The 18367-nt window shown below is 36.6% G+C and overlaps 1 protein-coding gene across 1 annotated transcript in view; it reads right to left on the bottom strand.

The window, feature by feature from the left end:
- Nucleotides 1–718: 718 nt before the first annotated feature.
- Nucleotides 719–18367, bottom strand: part of LOC138326460 (general transcription factor 3C polypeptide 3-like) — a 70091-nt gene continuing 52442 nt past the window's right edge. Inside the window, 1 exon segment of the mRNA XM_069272562.1 lies at nt 719–2184. The gene's annotated coding sequence lies outside the window, so the exon portion shown is untranslated.

The following is an 18367-nucleotide window of genomic DNA, read 5'->3' on the forward strand; positions in this document are numbered from 1 at the left end:
CATTCATGTTATATCAATATCACATTAAGAATTGCACATATTATATTAGATTTCATTCATTAGTATCTTTACATTAATTTGTGGTTTGTGATACACATTTCATGGGACTGTTCAGGATTTCTTGAGAACTGTAAAACTACAAATTTTTGTGGTAATGCTATTATCCTCGAAATCATGAATGTGCTACTATGTGAATTTTCAAATAATAATACTAATATGAAAGGTCTTGATAGGGTTTACTCATCCTTGATGCTCCAGAGGTTACTATCACCAACATTTCATCCACCTCAGTGTACCATTATTCGATTCTCTTTGATGTACATCAAAGGACAAAATTCATTTGAAATTACCTGTGTCTCATGTTGCCTTCAGTTTTACTATGACATAGACCAGGGGTGGATATAACAACAGTGATAGTAACCCCTGGAGTATTGAGGAAAAGATTTACTAGACATAGCAATTTTTGTCAAAATTAAAGTATTATCAGAACATGGGGATGAGGAATCTTGGTGTCTGCATATGAAAGAATGAGTAAAATGAGCAATTTAAGCATCACAGATGCAGTTCCTTTGAAAACGTTTTCCTTATATATCATTCCATCTGGAATGGGTTGTGAAGCCCGTGTTGGTAAACATGCAACAATGTAGTTTGCTGGTGTAACAGAGGGCAATGTAATGTTAAGTTAGTCTGACTGATAAACCAATACAAAGATGATAAATCGCTTGTAAAGTTTTATTTCATATGTATCTATTGATGAGCCAGCACCAACACAAATTATCTTATTTAATGAATTCTGCCACATGTTTCCATAGCAAAACCATGGATATCTCCATCAAACATATGACTTTTGAAACTTTTAAATGTTTTGTCAAAAATACAAAATTTTACATTGCAATACTGTTTTTGTTATTTGTTATGATGTAGATAAATGGTGATTTTGGGTTCCTTTAACACACCTATCCAGATAATTTTCGTCTTGTCATGTGATTGGAGGAGTGGAACAGAAAGTGTGTTTTTCCCAAAAAGTGTGACATAATGCTCACAAATACATGACAACAATAAATACCTCCCCACAAGGGCAGATAAGTCTGTAATATGCAAATTCAGAATAAGGTGAAAATTTGGGCAGGTGTTTTATTCTGGTCCCAGCACCTTAATATTAAAACCATAATGAATAGACATGAAAAAATTACATGAACTATAGATACCCAAAATGGTAGAAAGAGAAATTCTCGGCTCTTTGTAGTTTGAAAAAAATTAATGAAGGATGGCATGTCAAACTGGTGTTTCTGTAATAAACTTCTGTTTCTCTTCCAAAACAATGTCTGGGTTCAGATTTTCCTTTGTCTTCGGTTTTTGAATTGGAGATATTTTACTACATCCTTTTGAAGGTAATTTCATTAAATGACACATATATGCTAAATTCTGATACTGTGGCTGATGAAATTGGTCTCGTAACACGTAATCGTGGTAGTAGCTGCTGAACTCGGCCTCTTGCCTTTCTCGGCGGATGTACTTCACCATCAGGATCACAATGCTACATGCATAGAACAGCAGAACGGTGATGATGTAGAACAGTGCATCATTGGCATCTTTCATCGGTGGTGTTGTGGAGATTTCTGTCTCAGGGGAGGTAACTATGTCTTCGGTCAGGGCTTTTATCAACAGAGATTCACATTTTGAAGAGGTTGTGTTCTCCATTGGAATGAAGTTGATCACTACACACACAAAGAGAAGCTTATGTAACATACAATCCCTCCTCTGCAAGAATTTGGTGACATAAACGCCTCATAGACAATGACAATAAAGCCCAATGGATTACCACTCATAACTGTTGTAACTAGAAAAATTCCTCCTACAAAAACTTTTCTAGAATCACAATTTCTCCACTTAGTTATGCTAAGCAGACTTGAAGTGGCGTCACAGATACCTGAACTTGACAATGGATGGTCAGTGACTAACAGACAGAGAGATAACTTGACTTGACCGTGGCTGGTCAGTGACTGACAGATCTAACTGATGTGTCCAAAACTGGGCGTCACCAATATCTTAGTACTGGGAAGTAGCAGGACATCGATGACCATTCGTTAGGGAGATATTGTCACATGTCTCAATACGGTGGCCTCAGTCTTGTTCTGTCCGCGGTCGGTCACTTCTGTTGACTGGGGCTGTGAGTATGTATCCCTGAAATAAGAACAGATCTGTGAGTAACATCTTACACACAAGCACGATAAGTATACTGTGTCCATCTGAAGCACACAAGTTATCACTCTATTGTTAACACAAACTACAGAGTGGTGACTTGTGTGTTTCCGACAATGTGTTGTACCAAGCAGATTACAAATATACACCATAGTATTATAATGGATTATCGTTTACCTGCTGATTGTAATGCCAAGTAACGTTCTGAATACCGGATCATTGTTTCTTTTCTGAAGAAATTTAAAGATTTACCTCTTATTTCCAATTTCCAGAGCCAAAATTTATATAAACTCTGTTCCTCTCCCCAAAAGGATGTTTCTTGCCAAATTTGGTTACATTCCATGAAGAACTAGCGATCGAAAGGATTTACTTCTATTTCCCTTGTTGGACCCCGCGCCTCCTGCCCCACGAGGGTCAGAGCCAAAATTTATACAAACTCTGTTCCCCTCCCCCAAAGGATGTTTCTTGCCAAATTTGGTTACATTCAATGCAGCAACACCTGGGGTTCAGAGCCAAAAATTATACAAACTCTGTTCCCCTTCCCTCAATGATGTTTCTGGCCAAATTTGGTTACATTCCATGCAGAACTCTATGACAAGTAGCAATTTAAAGAATTTACCTCTATTTCCCCTATTAGGTCCCGCCCCTCCTGTGCTTGGGCGATCAGAGCCAAAATTTATTCAAACTGTTCCCCCTCCCCCAAGGATGTTTCTTGCCAAATTTGGTTACATTCCATGCAGAACTCTATGACAAGTAGCGATTGAAAGAATTTACCTCTATTTCCCCTATTTGGCCCGCCCCTCCTGTGCTCGGGAGGTCAGAGCCAAAATTTATACAAACTCTGTTCCCCTTCCCCCAAGGATGTTTCTGGTCAAATTTGGTTACATTCCATGCAGAACTCTATGATAAGTAGCGATTTAAAGGAAATGTTGACGGACAGACGGATGCACGACGCGCTATGACACAAGCTCACTGGCCCTTAGGGCCAAGTGAGCTAGTGCGCTAAAACCAACCAAATATCCAAAATTGTAATTAACATTTAACACGGATGACAGGAATAAAGAATTTCAGCTCTTTACTGATCTACAAGCTCATTTTAGCAACAAAGATTGATAGTATGGCTAATATAAAGTGTAATAAATGTTAACTTCCTGTTTTGTCTGTACCTCAATATAAACATTTGAAGTCCATTTACCTTATTTTATTAATTTTAGAGTTTTGGAATTACTTCAGATCATTTAGTTTTCTTTTGCCCTCATTGAATTTTTGTTAATTTTCAATATTTTAGATTGAAAAACAGAAGTACTAAAATGACTTTACCAAGACTGAAACCTCAAAAGAAAACATCTTTAATCATAACCCAAAGAAACCGAACCAAATTCCATTGTAATGGATAGGGAAACAAGTGACACAGAGGGTCAGGTATTGATTTGTAGTAATCTGTTAGGATTTAAAATAATCAATCCACTGGGAAATTGGGAATACAAACAGGATAACAAAACTACATTAATTACACATTGACAGCGGTCATCCGATTACCAAACACAGGAAATACTGTGATCCTGCTGGAATCACAGAGTTTTAGTTCTTATAGACTATGTAGCTATGCTAAAATGCCTTCAGACTGTGAGCACTGTACAACAGACACCAGTGACCCTTTAGAAATCTGTTGTTACCGTAAAACATGTACTAGTTACATAATCAATATGTATATAACGAAATCACCAAACTCTGAAGACAAGGTATGACAGAGGTCACACATCATATGGAGTCTCGTCACACCACACAACAGCAACTAAAGATTATGTAGCCATGGGTTCACAGATCCAACAGCGAATCAGGATACCAAGCATCAAGCACTGGGCTGTTGGGTGAAGCCTTGCGATAAAGACGGCTGACCTCCGCTACATTCAGATAGAATTACACTTGGGGAAACCTTTCATAAACCCTCTCATTGCCTACATACATATATACAATCACAAATTTAACACTTCACAAAGCACACATGTACTTATTGGAGAAGATGAAAGGTTTCCACACTCAGAAGTGTTCCCAATAATCTAGAGTTCCGAGAGAGAACACAGTCTGGTAAATTGTAGAGAACCAGAATTGCAAATAAGACCAGAATAATGGAATTGCAAATGAATCTATCACAAAAACGGTCCTATAGAAATACACAAGGTATAATGTACAGAAATGCAGTATTTGAATAATTTGAGTAATTTTTCTCATTCTCCCTATCACTAGGCTACACCATCAAGTTATCTCCCCCAGCTAAATAATCCCCTTTAGGCTAAAACAAATAACTAAAACATTAGTTCCTATTTCCCCCAATAAAGACATGTTTTCTTGATTTAAACAATCATTTTTTCAGTAATATTGCTTGATTTGGTTAAAAAATATCATTAACAATGTTCTTAATATCAAATTAAATTAGAAAAAAACAAGATTATGCAATAGGCCCAGAGGGCCTGTATCGCTCACCTGGTTTTTTGTTAGTAATTATCACAAGACTCTGACAATTAGAAAAATAAGCAAAATTGACTCCCAAAGTTTAATTTTGAATCACAACCATACAATGATGCTATTGATACCATACAAATATGCTATCCAATACATAGGTTCAGAGACAAAGTAATTTATATGAAAGTAATAGCCTAATTGACCTTTTTGACCTCGCATCTATTGCCGTCTAAGGCCCCGGGGGTCAGCCCTATCATTTGTACAATTTCAAATCCCAACCCTATAAGGATGCTACCATTGCATTGTAAGTGCTCTTCCATTCTTAGTTGCAGAGAAGAAGTCGTTTATATGGAAATAGCTAAATTAACCCCTTTTGACCCCACCCTTCAGGCCCCCGGGGGGTCAGCCCCATCATTTGCAAAATTTTGAATCCAAACCCTATAAGGATGTAACCATTGCATTATGAGCGTAATCCCATGTTAAGTTGCAGAGAAAAAGTCATTTATATGGAAATTGACCACTTTTGACCCCGCCCCTCAGGCCCCCGGGGGTCAGCCCTATCATTTGCACAATTTGGAATCCCCACCCAATAAGGATGCTACCATTGTATTATGGGTTCTATACCATGCTTAGTTGCAGAGAAGAAGTCATTTATATGGAAATAGCCAAATTGACCCCTTTTGACCCCGCCCCTCAGGCCCCAGGGGGGTCAGCCCTATCATTTGCACAATTTGGAATCCCCACCCTATAAGGATGCTACCATTGCATTATGGGTGCTATACCATGGTTAGTTTCAGAGAAGAAGTCGTTTATTTGGAAATAGCCAAATTGACCCCTTTTGACTCCGCCCCTCAGGCCCCCCTGGGGTCAGCCCCATCATTTGTACAATTTTGAATCCCCACCCTATAACGATACTACCATTGCATTATGAGTGCTATTCCATGCTTAGTTTCAGAGAAAAAGTTGTTTATATGGAAATAGCCAAATTGACCCCTTTTGACCCCGCCCCTCAGGCCCCAAGGGGGTCAGCCCCATCATTTGTACAATTTTGAATCCCCACCCTATAAGGATGCTACCATTGCATTATGGGTGCTATTCCATGCTTAGTTTCAGAGAAAAAGTTGTTTATATGGAAATAGCCAAATTGACCCCTTTTGGCCCCGCCCCTCAGGCCCCCGGGGGATCAGCCCCATCATTTGTGCAATTTTCAGTTAGTAGCCCATAAGGATGCTACCAGTCAAATTTTGTTAAAATCCGACCAGCGGTTATGAAGAAGAAGTCGATTGTTGACTGACGCCGGATGACGGACGACGGACGACAGACGACGGACGCCGGACGCTGCGGTATCCCATAAGCTCACCTCGGTCCTTCGGACCAGGTGAGCTAAAAATGATTATGCAAGACAATGTTTCACACAAATAGACTTACCTCTGCTATGCAAATGCACGCAGATGTCAAAAATCATCTTGGAAAACTTCACATTTTGGTGGAAGATGTGGGATAAAGTGTCCCTTGCAGAGGTGTACTGAGGCTTTAAAAAGGTATGTTCAGCATTTTCCCTATAATGTTTCTATCAAGATTGCAGAACCTATAGCGCTAGTCCATGAGGTCAGGTAATTGAATTACTGGCATTGTATTTTGGAATTCCATTTAGCAATAATATTTCCCCTGAGATTCTGGCTGGGGATTCTGGCCAAGCCTTATTGCCAATATCAACATGTACTTAGTATACAAATTTATCTGTGTAGTAGCAGGTTATTGTAGATCAGGTCAGCTAGTGTCTGGTTAGTATAAAGTGATCATGTCTACAGTATACAACTGTTTATATAGATCAGGTCAGCTAGTGTCTGGTTAGTATAAAGTGATCATGTCTACAGTATACAACTGTTTATATAGAACAGGTCAGCTAGTGTCTGGTTAGTATAAAGTGATCATGTCTACAGTATACAACTGTTTATATAGAACAGGTCAGCTAGTGTCTGGTTAGTATAAAGTGATCATGTCTACAGCATACAACTGTTTATATAGAACAGGTCAGCTAGTGTCTGGTTAGTATAAAGTGATCATGTCTACAGCATACAACTGTTTATATAGAACAGGTCAGCTAGTGTCTGGTTAGTATTAAGTGATCATGTCTACAGTATACAACTGTTTATATAGAACAGGTCAGCTAGTGTCTGGTTAGTATTAAGTGATCATGTCTACAGTATACAACTGTTTATATAGAACAGGTCAGCTAGTGTCTGGTTAGTATTAAGTGATCATGTCTACAGTATACAACTGTTTATATAGAACAGGTCAGCTAGTGTCTGGTTAGTATAAAGTGATCATGTCTACAGTATACAACTGTTTATATAGAACAGGTCAGCTAGTGTCTGGTTAGTATAAAGTGATCATGTCTACAGCATACAACTGTTTATATAGAACAGGTCAGCTAGTGTCTGGTTTGTATAAAGTGATCATGTGTACAGTATACAACTGTTTATATAGAACAGGTCAGCTAGTGTCTGGTTTAGTATAAAGTGATCATGTCTACAGTATACAACTGTTTATATAGAACAGGTCAGCTAGTGTCTGGTTAGTATAAAGTGATCATGTCTACAGTATACAACTGTTTATATAGAACAGGTCAGCTAGTGTCTGGTTAGTATAAAGTGATCATGTCTACAGTATACAACTGTTTATATAGAACAGGTCAGCTAGTGTCTGGTTTGTATAAAGTGATCATGTCTACAGTATACAACTGTTTATATAGAACAGGTCAGCTAGTGTCTGGTTAGTATAAAGTGATCATGTCTACAGTATACAACTGTTTATATAGAACAGGTCAGCTAGTGTCTGGTTAGTATAAAGTGATCATGTCTACAGTATACAACTGTTTATATAGAACAGGTCAGCTAGTGTCTGGTTAGTATAAAGTGATCATGTGTACAGTATACAACTGTTTATATAGAACAGGTCAGCTAGTGTCTGGTTAGTATAAAGTGATCATGTGTACAGTATACAACTGTTTATATAGAACAGGTCAGCTAGTGTCTGGTTAGTATAAAGTGATCATGTCTACAGTATACAACTGTTTATATAGAACAGGTCAGCTAGTGTCTGGTTAGTATAAAGTGATCATGTGTACAGTATACAACTGTTTATATAGAACAGGTCAGCTAGTGTCTGGTTAGTATAAAGTGATCATGTCTACAGTATACAACTGTTTATATAGAACAGGTCAGCTAGTGTCTGGTTAGTATAAAGTGATCATGTTACAGTATACAACTGTTTATATAGAACAGGTCAGCTAGTGTCTGGTTAGTATAAAGTGATCATGTCTACAGTATACAACTGTTTATATAGAACAGGTCAGCTAGTGTCTGGTTAGTATTAAAGTGATCATGTCTACAGTATACAACTGTTTATATAGAACAGGTCAGCTAGTGTCTGGTTAGTATAAAGTGATCATGTGTATACAGTATACAACTGTATATATAGAACAGGTCAGCTAGTGTCTGGTTTAGTATAAAGTGATCATGTCTACAGTATACAACTGTTTATATAGAACAGGTCAGCTAGTGTCTGGTTAGTATAAAGTGATCATGTCTACAGTATACAACTGTTTATATAGAACAGGTCAGCTAGTGTCTGGTTAGTATAAAGTGATCATGTCTACAGTATACAACTGTTTATATAGAACAGGTCAGCTAGTGTCTGGTTAGTATAAAGTGATCATGTCTACAGTATACAACTGTTTATATAGAACAGGTCAGCTAGTGTCTGGTTAGTATAAAGTGATCATGTCTACAGTATACAACTGTTTATATAGAACAGGTCAGCTAGTGTCTGGTTAGTATAAAGTGATCATGTGTACAGTATACAACTGTTTATATAGAACAGGTCAGCTAGTGTCTGGTTTGTATAAAGTGATCATGTCTACAGTATACAACTGTTTATATAGAACAGGTCAGCTAGTGTCTGGTTAGTATAAAGTGATCATGTCTACAGTATACAACTGTTTATATAGAACAGGTCAGCTAGTGTCTGGTTAGTATAAAGTGATCATGTCTACAGTATACAACTGTTTATATAGAACAGGTCAGCTAGTGTCTGGTTTAGTATAAAGTGATCATGTCTACAGTATACAACTGTTTATATAGAACAGGTCAGCTAGTGTCTGGTTAGTATAAAGTGATCATGTGTACAGTATACAACTGTTTATATAGAACAGGTCAGCTAGTGTCTGGTTAGTATAAAGTGATCATGTCTACAGTATACAACTGTTTATATAGAACAGGTCAGCTAGTGTCTGGTTAGTATTAAGTGATCATGTCTACAGTATACAACTGTTTATATAGAACAGGTCAGCTAGTGTCTGGTTAGTATAAAGTGATCATGTCTACAGTATACAACTGTTTATATAGAACAGGTCAGCTAGTGTCTGGTTAGTATATTAAGTGATCATGTCTACAGTATACAACTGTTTATATAGAACAGGTCAGCTAGTGTCTGGTTAGTATTAAGTGATCATGTCTACAGTATACAACTGTTTATATAGAACAGGTCAGCTAGTGTCTGGTTAGTATAAAGTGATCATGTCTACAGTATACAACTGTTTATATAGAACAGGTCAGCTAGTGTCTGGTTAGTATAAAGTGATCATGTCTACAGTATACAACTGTTTATATAGAACAGGTCAGCTAGTGTCTGGTTAGTATAAAGTGATCATGTCTACAGTATACAACTGTTTATATAGAACAGGTCAGCTAGTGTCTGGTTAGTATAAAGTGATCATGTCTACAGTATACAACTGTTTATATAGAACAGGTCAGCTAGTGTCTGGTTAGTATAAAGTGATCATGTCTACAGTATACAACTGTTTATATAGAACAGGTCAGCTAGTGTCTGGTTAGTATAAAGTGATCATGTCTACAGTATACAACTGTTTATATAGAACAGGTCAGCTAGTGTCTGGTTAGTATAAAGTGATCATGTCTACAGCATACAACTGTTTATATAGAACAGGTCAGCTAGTGTCTGGTTAGTATAAAGTGATCATGTCTACAGTATACAACTGTTTATATAGAACAGGTCAGCTAGTGTCTGGTTAGTATTAAAGTGATCATGTCTACAGTATACAACTGTTTAAACGTTTATATAGAACAGGTCAGCTAGTGTCTGGTTAGTATAAAGTGATCATGTCTACAGTATACAACTGTTTATATAGAACAGGTCAGCTAGTGTCTGGTTAGTATAAAGTGATCATGTCTACAGTATACAACTGTTTATATAGAACAGGTCAGCTAGTGTCTGGTTAGTATAAAGTGATCATGTCTACAGTATACAACTGTTTATATAGAACAGGTCAGCTAGTGTCTGGTTAGTATAAAGTGATCATGTCTACAGTATACAACTGTTTATATAGAACAGGTCAGCTAGTGTCTGGTTAGTATAAAGTGATCATGTCTACAGTATACAACTGTTTATATAGAACAGGTCAGCTAGTGTCTGGTTAGTATAAAGTGATCATGTCTACAGCATACAACTGTTTATATAGAACAGGTCAGCTAGTGTCTGGTTAGTATAAAGTGATCATGTCTACAGTATACAACTGTTTATATAGAACAGGTCAGCTAGTGTCTGGTTAGTATAAAGTGATCATGTCTACAGTATACAACTGTTTATATAGAACAGGTCAGCTAGTGTCTGGTTAGTATAAAGTGATCATGTCTACAGTATACAACTGTTTATATATAGAACAGGTCAGCTAGTGTCTGGTTAGTATAAAGTGATCATGTCTACAGTATACAACTGTTTATATAGAACAGGTCAGCTAGTGTCTGGTTAGTATAAAGTGATCATGTCTACAGTATACAACTGTTTATATAGAACAGGTCAGCTAGTGTCTGGTTAGTATAAAGTGATCATGTCTACAGTATACAACTGTTTATATAGAACAGGTCAGCTAGTGTCTGGTTAGTATAAAGTGATCATGTCTACAGTATACAACTGTTTATATAGAACAGGTCAGCTAGTGTCTGGTTAGTATAAAGTGATCATGTCTACAGTATACAACTGTTTATATAGAACAGGTCAGCTAGTGTCTGGTTAGTATAAAGTGATCATGTCTACAGTATACAACTGTTTATATAGAACAGGTCAGCTAGTGTCTGGTTAGTATAAAGTGATCATGTCTACAGCATACAACTGTTTATATAGAACAGGTCAGCTAGTGTCTGGTTAGTATAAAGTGATCATGTCTACAGTATACAACTGTTTATATAGAACAGGTCAGCTAGTGTCTGGTTAGTATAAAGTGATCATGTGTACAGTATACAACTGTTTATATAGAACAGGTCAGCTAGTGTCTGGTTAGTATAAAGTGATCATGTCTACAGTATACAACTGTTTATATAGAACAGGTCAGCTAGTGTCTGGTTAGTATAAAGTGATCATGTCTACAGTATACAACTGTTTATATAGAACAGGTCAGCTAGTGTCTGGTTAGTATAAAGTGATCATGTCTACAGCATACAACTGTTTATATAGAACAGGTCAGCTAGTGTCTGGTTAGTATAAAGTGATCATGTCTACAGTATACAACTGTTTATATAGAACAGGTCAGCTAGTGTCTGGTTTAGTATAAAGTGATCATGTCTACAGTATACAACTGTTTATATAGAACAGGTCAGCTAGTGTCTGGTTAGTATAAAGTGATCATGTCTACAGTATACAACTGTTTATATAGAACAGGTCAGCTAGTGTCTGGTTAGTATAAAGTGATCATGTCTACAGTATACAACTGTTTATATAGAACAGGTCAGCTAGTGTCTGGTTAGTATAAAGTGATCATGTCTACAGTATACAACTGTTTATATAGAACAGGTCAGCTAGTGTCTGGTTAGTATAAAGTGATCATGTCTACAGTATACAACTGTTTATATAGAACAGGTCAGCTAGTGTCTGGTTAGTATAAAGTGATCATGTCTACAGTATACAACTGTTTATATAGAACAGGTCAGCTAGTGTCTGGTTAGTATAAAGTGATCATGTCTACAGTATACAACTGTTTATATAGAACAGGTCAGCTAGTGTCTGGTTAGTATAAAGTGATCATGTCTACAGTATACAACTGTTTATATAGAACAGGTCAGCTAGTGTCTGGTTAGTATAAAGTGATCATGTCTACAGTATACAACTGTTTATATAGAACAGGTCAGCTAGTGTCTGGTTAGTATTAAGTGATCATGTCTACAGTATACAACTGTTTATATAGAACAGGTCAGCTAGTGTCTGGTTAGTATAAAGTGATCATGTCTACAGTATACAACTGTTTATATAGAACAGGTCAGCTAGTGTCTGGTTAGTATAAAGTGATCATGTCTACAGCATACAACTGTTTATATAGAACAGGTCAGCTAGTGTCTGGTTAGTATAAAGTGATCATGTCTACAGTATACAACTGTTTATATAGAACAGGTCAGCTAGTGTCTGGTTAGTATAAAGTGATCATGTCTACAGTATACAACTGTTTATATAGAACAGGTCAGCTAGTGTCTGGTTAGTATAAAGTGATCATGTCTACAGTATACAACTGTTTATATAGAACAGGTCAGCTAGTGTCTGGTTAGTATAAAGTGATCATGTCTACAGTATACAACTGTTTATATAGAACAGGTCAGTAGTGTCTGGTTAGTATAAAGTGATCATGTCTACAGTATACAACTGTTTATATAGAACAGGTCAGCTAGTGTCTGGTTAGTATAAAGTGATCATGTCTACAGCATACAACTGTTTATATAGAACAGGTCAGCTAGTGTCTGGTTAGTATAAAGTGATCATGTCTACAGTATACAACTGTTTATATAGAACAGGTCAGCTAGTGTCTGGTTTGTATAAAGTGATCATGTCTACAGTATACAACTGTTTATATAGAACAGGTCAGCTAGTGTCTGGTTAGTATAAAGTGATCATGTCTACAGTATACAACTGTTTATATAGAACAGGTCAGCTAGTGTCTGGTTAGTATAAAGTGATCATGTCTACAGTATACAACTGTTTATATAGAACAGGTCAGCTAGTGTCTGGTTAGTATAAAGTGATCATGTCTACAGCATACAACTGTTTATATAGAACAGGTCAGCTAGTGTCTGGTTAGTATAAAGTGATCATGTCTACAGTATACAACTGTTTATATAGAACAGGTCAGCTAGTGTCTGGTTAGTATAAAGTGATCATGTCTACAGTATACAACTGTTTATATAGAACAGGTCAGCTAGTGTCTGGTTAGTATAAAGTGATCATGTCTACAGTATACAACTGTTTATATAGAACAGGTCAGCTAGTGTCTGGTTTGTATAAAGTGATCATGTCTACAGCATACAACTGTTTATATAGAACAGGTCAGCTAGTGTCTGGTTAGTATAAAGTGATCATGTCTACAGCATACAACTGTTTATATAGAACAGGTCAGCTAGTGTCTGGTTAGTATAAAGTGATCATGTCTACAGCATACAACTGTTTATATAGAACAGGTCAGCTAGTGTCTGGTTAGTATAAAGTGATCATGTCTACAGCTTACAACTGTTTATATAGAACAGGTCAGCTAGTGTCTGGTTAGTATAAAGTGATCATGTCTACAGCATACAACTGTTTATATAGAACAGGTCAGCTAGTGTCTGGTTAGTATAAAGTGATCATGTCTACAGCATACAACTGTTTATATAGAACAGGTCAGCTAGTGTCTGGTTAGTATAAAGTGATCATGTCTACAGCATACAACTGTTTATATAGAACAGGTCAGCTAGTGTCTGGTTAGTATAAAGTGATCATGTCTACAGCATACAACTGTTTATATAGAACAGGTCAGCTAGTGTCTGGTTAGTATAAAGTGATCATGTCTACAGTATACAACTGTTTATATAGAACAGGTCAGCTAGTGTCTGGTTTGTATAAAGTGATCATGTCTACAGTATACAACTGTTTATATAGAACAGGTCAGCTAGTGTCTGGTTTGTATAAAGTGATCATGTCTACAGTATACAACTGTTTATATAGAACAGGTCAGCTAGTGTCTGGTTTGTATAAAGTGATCATGTCTACAGCATACAACTGTTTATATAGAACAGGTCAGCTAGTGTCTGGTTAGTATAAAGTGATCATGTCTACAGCATACAACTGTTTATATAGAACAGGTCAGCTAGTGTCTGGTTAGTATAAAGTGATCATGTCTACAGCATACAACTGTTTATATAGAACAGGTCAGCTAGTGTCTGGTTAGTATAAAGTGATCATGTCTACAGCATACAACTGTTTATATAGAACAGGTCAGCTAGTGTCTGGTTAGTATAAAGTGATCATGTCTACAGCATACAACTGTTTTATATAGAACAGGTCAGCTAGTGTCTGGTTAGTATAAAGTGATCATGTCTACAGCATACAACTGTTTATATAGAACAGGTCAGCTAGTGTCTGGTTAGTATAAAGTGATCATGTCTACAGCATACAACTGTTTATATAGAACAGGTCAGCTAGTGTCTGGTTAGTATAAAGTGATCATGTCTACAGCATACAACTGTTTATATAGAACAGGTCAGCTAGTGTCTGGTTAGTATAAAGTGATCATGTCTACAGTATACAACTGTTTATATAGAACAGGTCAGCTAGTGTCTGGTTAGTATAAAGTGATCATGTCTACAGCATACAACTGTTTATATAGAACAGGTCAGCTAGTGTCTGGTTAGTATAAAGTGATCATGTCTACAGTATACAACTGTTTATATAGAACAGGTCAGCTAGTGTCTGGTTAGTATAAAGTGATCATGTCTACAGTATACAACTGTTTATATAGAACAGGTCAGCTAGTGTCTGGTTTGTATAAAGTGATCATGTCTACAGCATACAACTGTTTATATAGAACAGGTCAGCTAGTGTCTGGTTTGTATAAAGTGATCATGTCTACAGCATACAACTGTTTATATAGAACAGGTCAGCTAGTGTCTGGTTAGTATAAAGTGATCATGTCTACAGCATACAACTGTTTATATAGAACAGGTCAGCTAGTGTCTGGTTAGTATAAAGTGATCATGTCTACAGCATACAACTGTTTATATAGAACAGGTCAGCTAGTGTCTGGTTAGTATAAAGTGATCATGTCTACAGCATACAACTGTTTATATAGAACAGGTCAGCTAGTGTCTGGTTAGTATAAAGTGATCATGTCTACAGCATACAACTGTTTATATAGAACAGGTCAGCTAGTGTCTGGTTAGTATAAAGTGATCATGTCTACAGCATACAACTGTTTATATAGAACAGGTCAGCTAGTGTCTGGTTAGTATAAAGTGATCATGTGTCTACAGCATACAACTGTTTATATAGAACAGGTCAGCTAGTGTCTGGTTAGTATAAAGTGATCATGTCTACAGCATACAACTGTTTATATAGAACAGGTCAGCTAGTGTCTGGTTAGTATAAAGTGATCATGTCTACAGCATACAACTGTTTATATAGAACAGGTCAGCTAGTGTCTGGTTTGTATTAAGTGATCATGTCTACAGCATACAACTGTTTATATAGAACAGGTCAGCTAGTGTCTGGTTAGTATAAAGTGATCATGTCTACAGTATACAACTGTTTATATAGAACAGGTCAGCTAGTGTCTGGTTTGTATAAAGTGATCATGTCTACAGTATACAACTGTTTATATAGAACAGGTCAGCTAGTGTCTGGTTAGTATAAAGTGATCATGTCTACAGTATACAACTGTTTATATAGAACAGGTCAGCTAGTGTCTGGTTAGTATAAAGTGATCATGTCTACAGCATACAACTGTTTATATATAGAACAGGTCAGCTAGTGTCTGGTTAGTATAAAGTGATCATGTCTACAGCATACAACTGTTTATATAGAACAGGTCAGCTAGTGTCTGGTTTGTATAAAGTGATCATGTCTACAGCATACAACTGTTTATATAGAACAGGTCAGCTAGTGTCTGGTTTGTATAAAGTGATCATGTCTACAGTATACAACTGTTTATATAGAACAGGTCAGCTAGTGTCTGGTTAGTATAAAGTGATCATGTCTACAGCATACAACTGTTTATATAGAACAGGTCAGCTAGTGTCTGGTTAGTATAAAGTGATCATGTCTACAGCATACAACTGTTTATATAGAACAGGTCAGCTAGTGTCTGGTTAGTATAAAGTGATCATGTCTACAGCATACAACTGTTTATATAGAACAGGTCAGCTAGTGTCTGGTTAGTATAAAGTGATCATGTCTACAGCATACAACTGTTTATATAGAACAGGTCAGCTAGTGTCTGGTTAGTATAAAGTGATCATGTCTACAGCATACAACTGTTTATATAGAACAGGTCAGCTAGTGTCTGGTTTGTATAAAGTGATCATGTCTACAGCATACAACTGTTTATATAGAACAGGTCAGCTAGTGTCTGGTTTGTATAAAGTGATCATGTCTACAGTATACAACTGTTTATATAGAACAGGTCAGCTAGTGTCTGGTTAGTATAAAGTGATCATGTCTACAGCATACAACTGTTTATATAGAACAGGTCAGCTAGTGTCTGGTTAGTATAAAGTGATCATGTCTACAGCATACAACTGTTTATATAGAACAGGTCAGCTATAGTGTCTGGTTTGTATAAAGTGATCATGTCTACAGCATACAACTGTTTATATAGAACAGGTCAGCTAGTGTCTGGTTAGTATAAAGTGATCATGTCTACAGCATACAACTGTTTATATAGAACAGGTCAGCTAGTGTCTGGTTAGTATAAAGTGATCATGTCTACAGCATACAACTGTTTATATAGAACAGGTCAGCTAGTGTCTGGTTAGTATTAAGTGATCATGTCTACAGCATACAACTGTTTATATAGAACAGGTCAGCTAGTGTCTGGTTTGTATAAAGTGATCATGTCTACAGCATACAACTGTTTATATAGAACAGGTCAGCTAGTGTCTGGTTAGTATAAAGTGATCATGTCTACAGCATACAACTGTTTATATAGAACAGGTCAGCTAGTGTCTGGTTAGTATTAAGTGATCATGTCTACAGCATACAACTGTTTTTATAGAACAGGTCAGCTAGTGTCTGGTTAGTATAAAGTGATCATGTCTACAGTATACAACTGTTTATATAGAACAGGTCAGCTAGTGTCTGGTTTGTATAAAGTGATCATGTCTACAGTATACAACTGTTTATATAGAACAGGTCAGCTAGTGTCTGGTTAGTATAAAGTGATCATGTCTACAGTATACAACTGTTTATATAGAACAGGTCAGCTAGTGTCTGGTTAGTATAAAGTGATCATGTCTACAGCATACAACTTTTACATAGAACAGGTCAGCTAGTGTCTGGTTAGTATAAAGTGATCATGTCTACAGTATACAACTGTTTATATAGAACAGGTCAGCTAGTGTCTGGTTAGTATAAAGTGATCATGTCTACAGCATACAACTGTTTATATAGAACAGGTCAGCTAGTGTCTGGTTAGTATAAAGTGATCATGTCTATAGTATACAACTGTTTATATAGAACAGGTCAGCTAGTGTCTGGTTAGTATAAAGTGATCATGTCTACAGCATACAACTGTTTATATAGAACAGGTCAGCTAGTGTCTGGTTAGTATAAAGTGATCATGTCTACAGCATACAACTGTTTATATAGAACAGGTCAGCTAGTGTCTGGTTTGTATAAAGTGATCATGTCTATAGTTTACAACTGTTTATATAGAACAGGTCAGCTAATGTGTGGTTAGTATAAAGTGATCATGTCTACAGCGTACAACTGTTTATATAGAATAGGTCAGCTAGTGTCTGGTTTGTATTAAGTGATCATGTCTACAGCATACAACCGTTTATATAGAACAGGTCAGCTAGTGTCTGGTTAGTATGAAGTGATCATGTCTACAGCTTACAACTGTTTATATAGAACAGGTCAGCTAGTGTCTGGTTAGTATAAAGTGATCATGTCTACAGCATACAACTGTTTATATAGAACAGGTCAGCTAGTGTCTGGTTAGTATAAAGTGATCATGTCTACAGCATACAACTGTTTATATAGAACAGGTCAGCTAGTGTCTGGTTTGTATAAAGTGATCATGTCTACAGTATACAACTGTTTATATAGAACAGGTCAGCTAGTGTCTGGTTAGTATAAAGTGATCATGTCTACAGCATACAACTGTTTATATAGAACAGGTCAGCTAGTGTCTGGTTAGTATAAAATGATCATATGTCTTTACAGTAGGCATACAACTGTTTATAGACACAGGTTACAGTAGCCGGGAGAGTCACACTACAATATACTGCTAGCCTACCTATTTTAGTGTTGAATAATTTTGTGAAACGATTGCCAAAATCTGTTCCTATGAAGAGCCCCTTCTTTTCCATTTACAGCAAACACAAACAATATTAAACTATAGCCTTTTGTGTCATGAATCTGTAACCTTAAAGTAACAGTCCTTTGTTTTGGCAAAGTGTATGGGTGTGTAATGTGGGCAGCGATATCTTGCTCCACAAGATCACTGCATGAGTAGTAGGCATTATACTCGTAATTTCAAGTGAGGAGGTGTTGATGGCTATATATCTAAAAGGCACCATCTGCTATCTTGTTCATTGAACCAGTCAGCCATATTCAAAATTCTAATTTCCTGTTTGAACAGCATCAAAAAGGAATTTTATATAGACTC

This window comes from Argopecten irradians, chromosome 6, assembly GCF_041381155.1.
Source record: "Argopecten irradians isolate NY chromosome 6, Ai_NY, whole genome shotgun sequence".
NCBI lineage: Eukaryota > Metazoa > Mollusca > Bivalvia > Pectinida > Pectinidae > Argopecten > Argopecten irradians.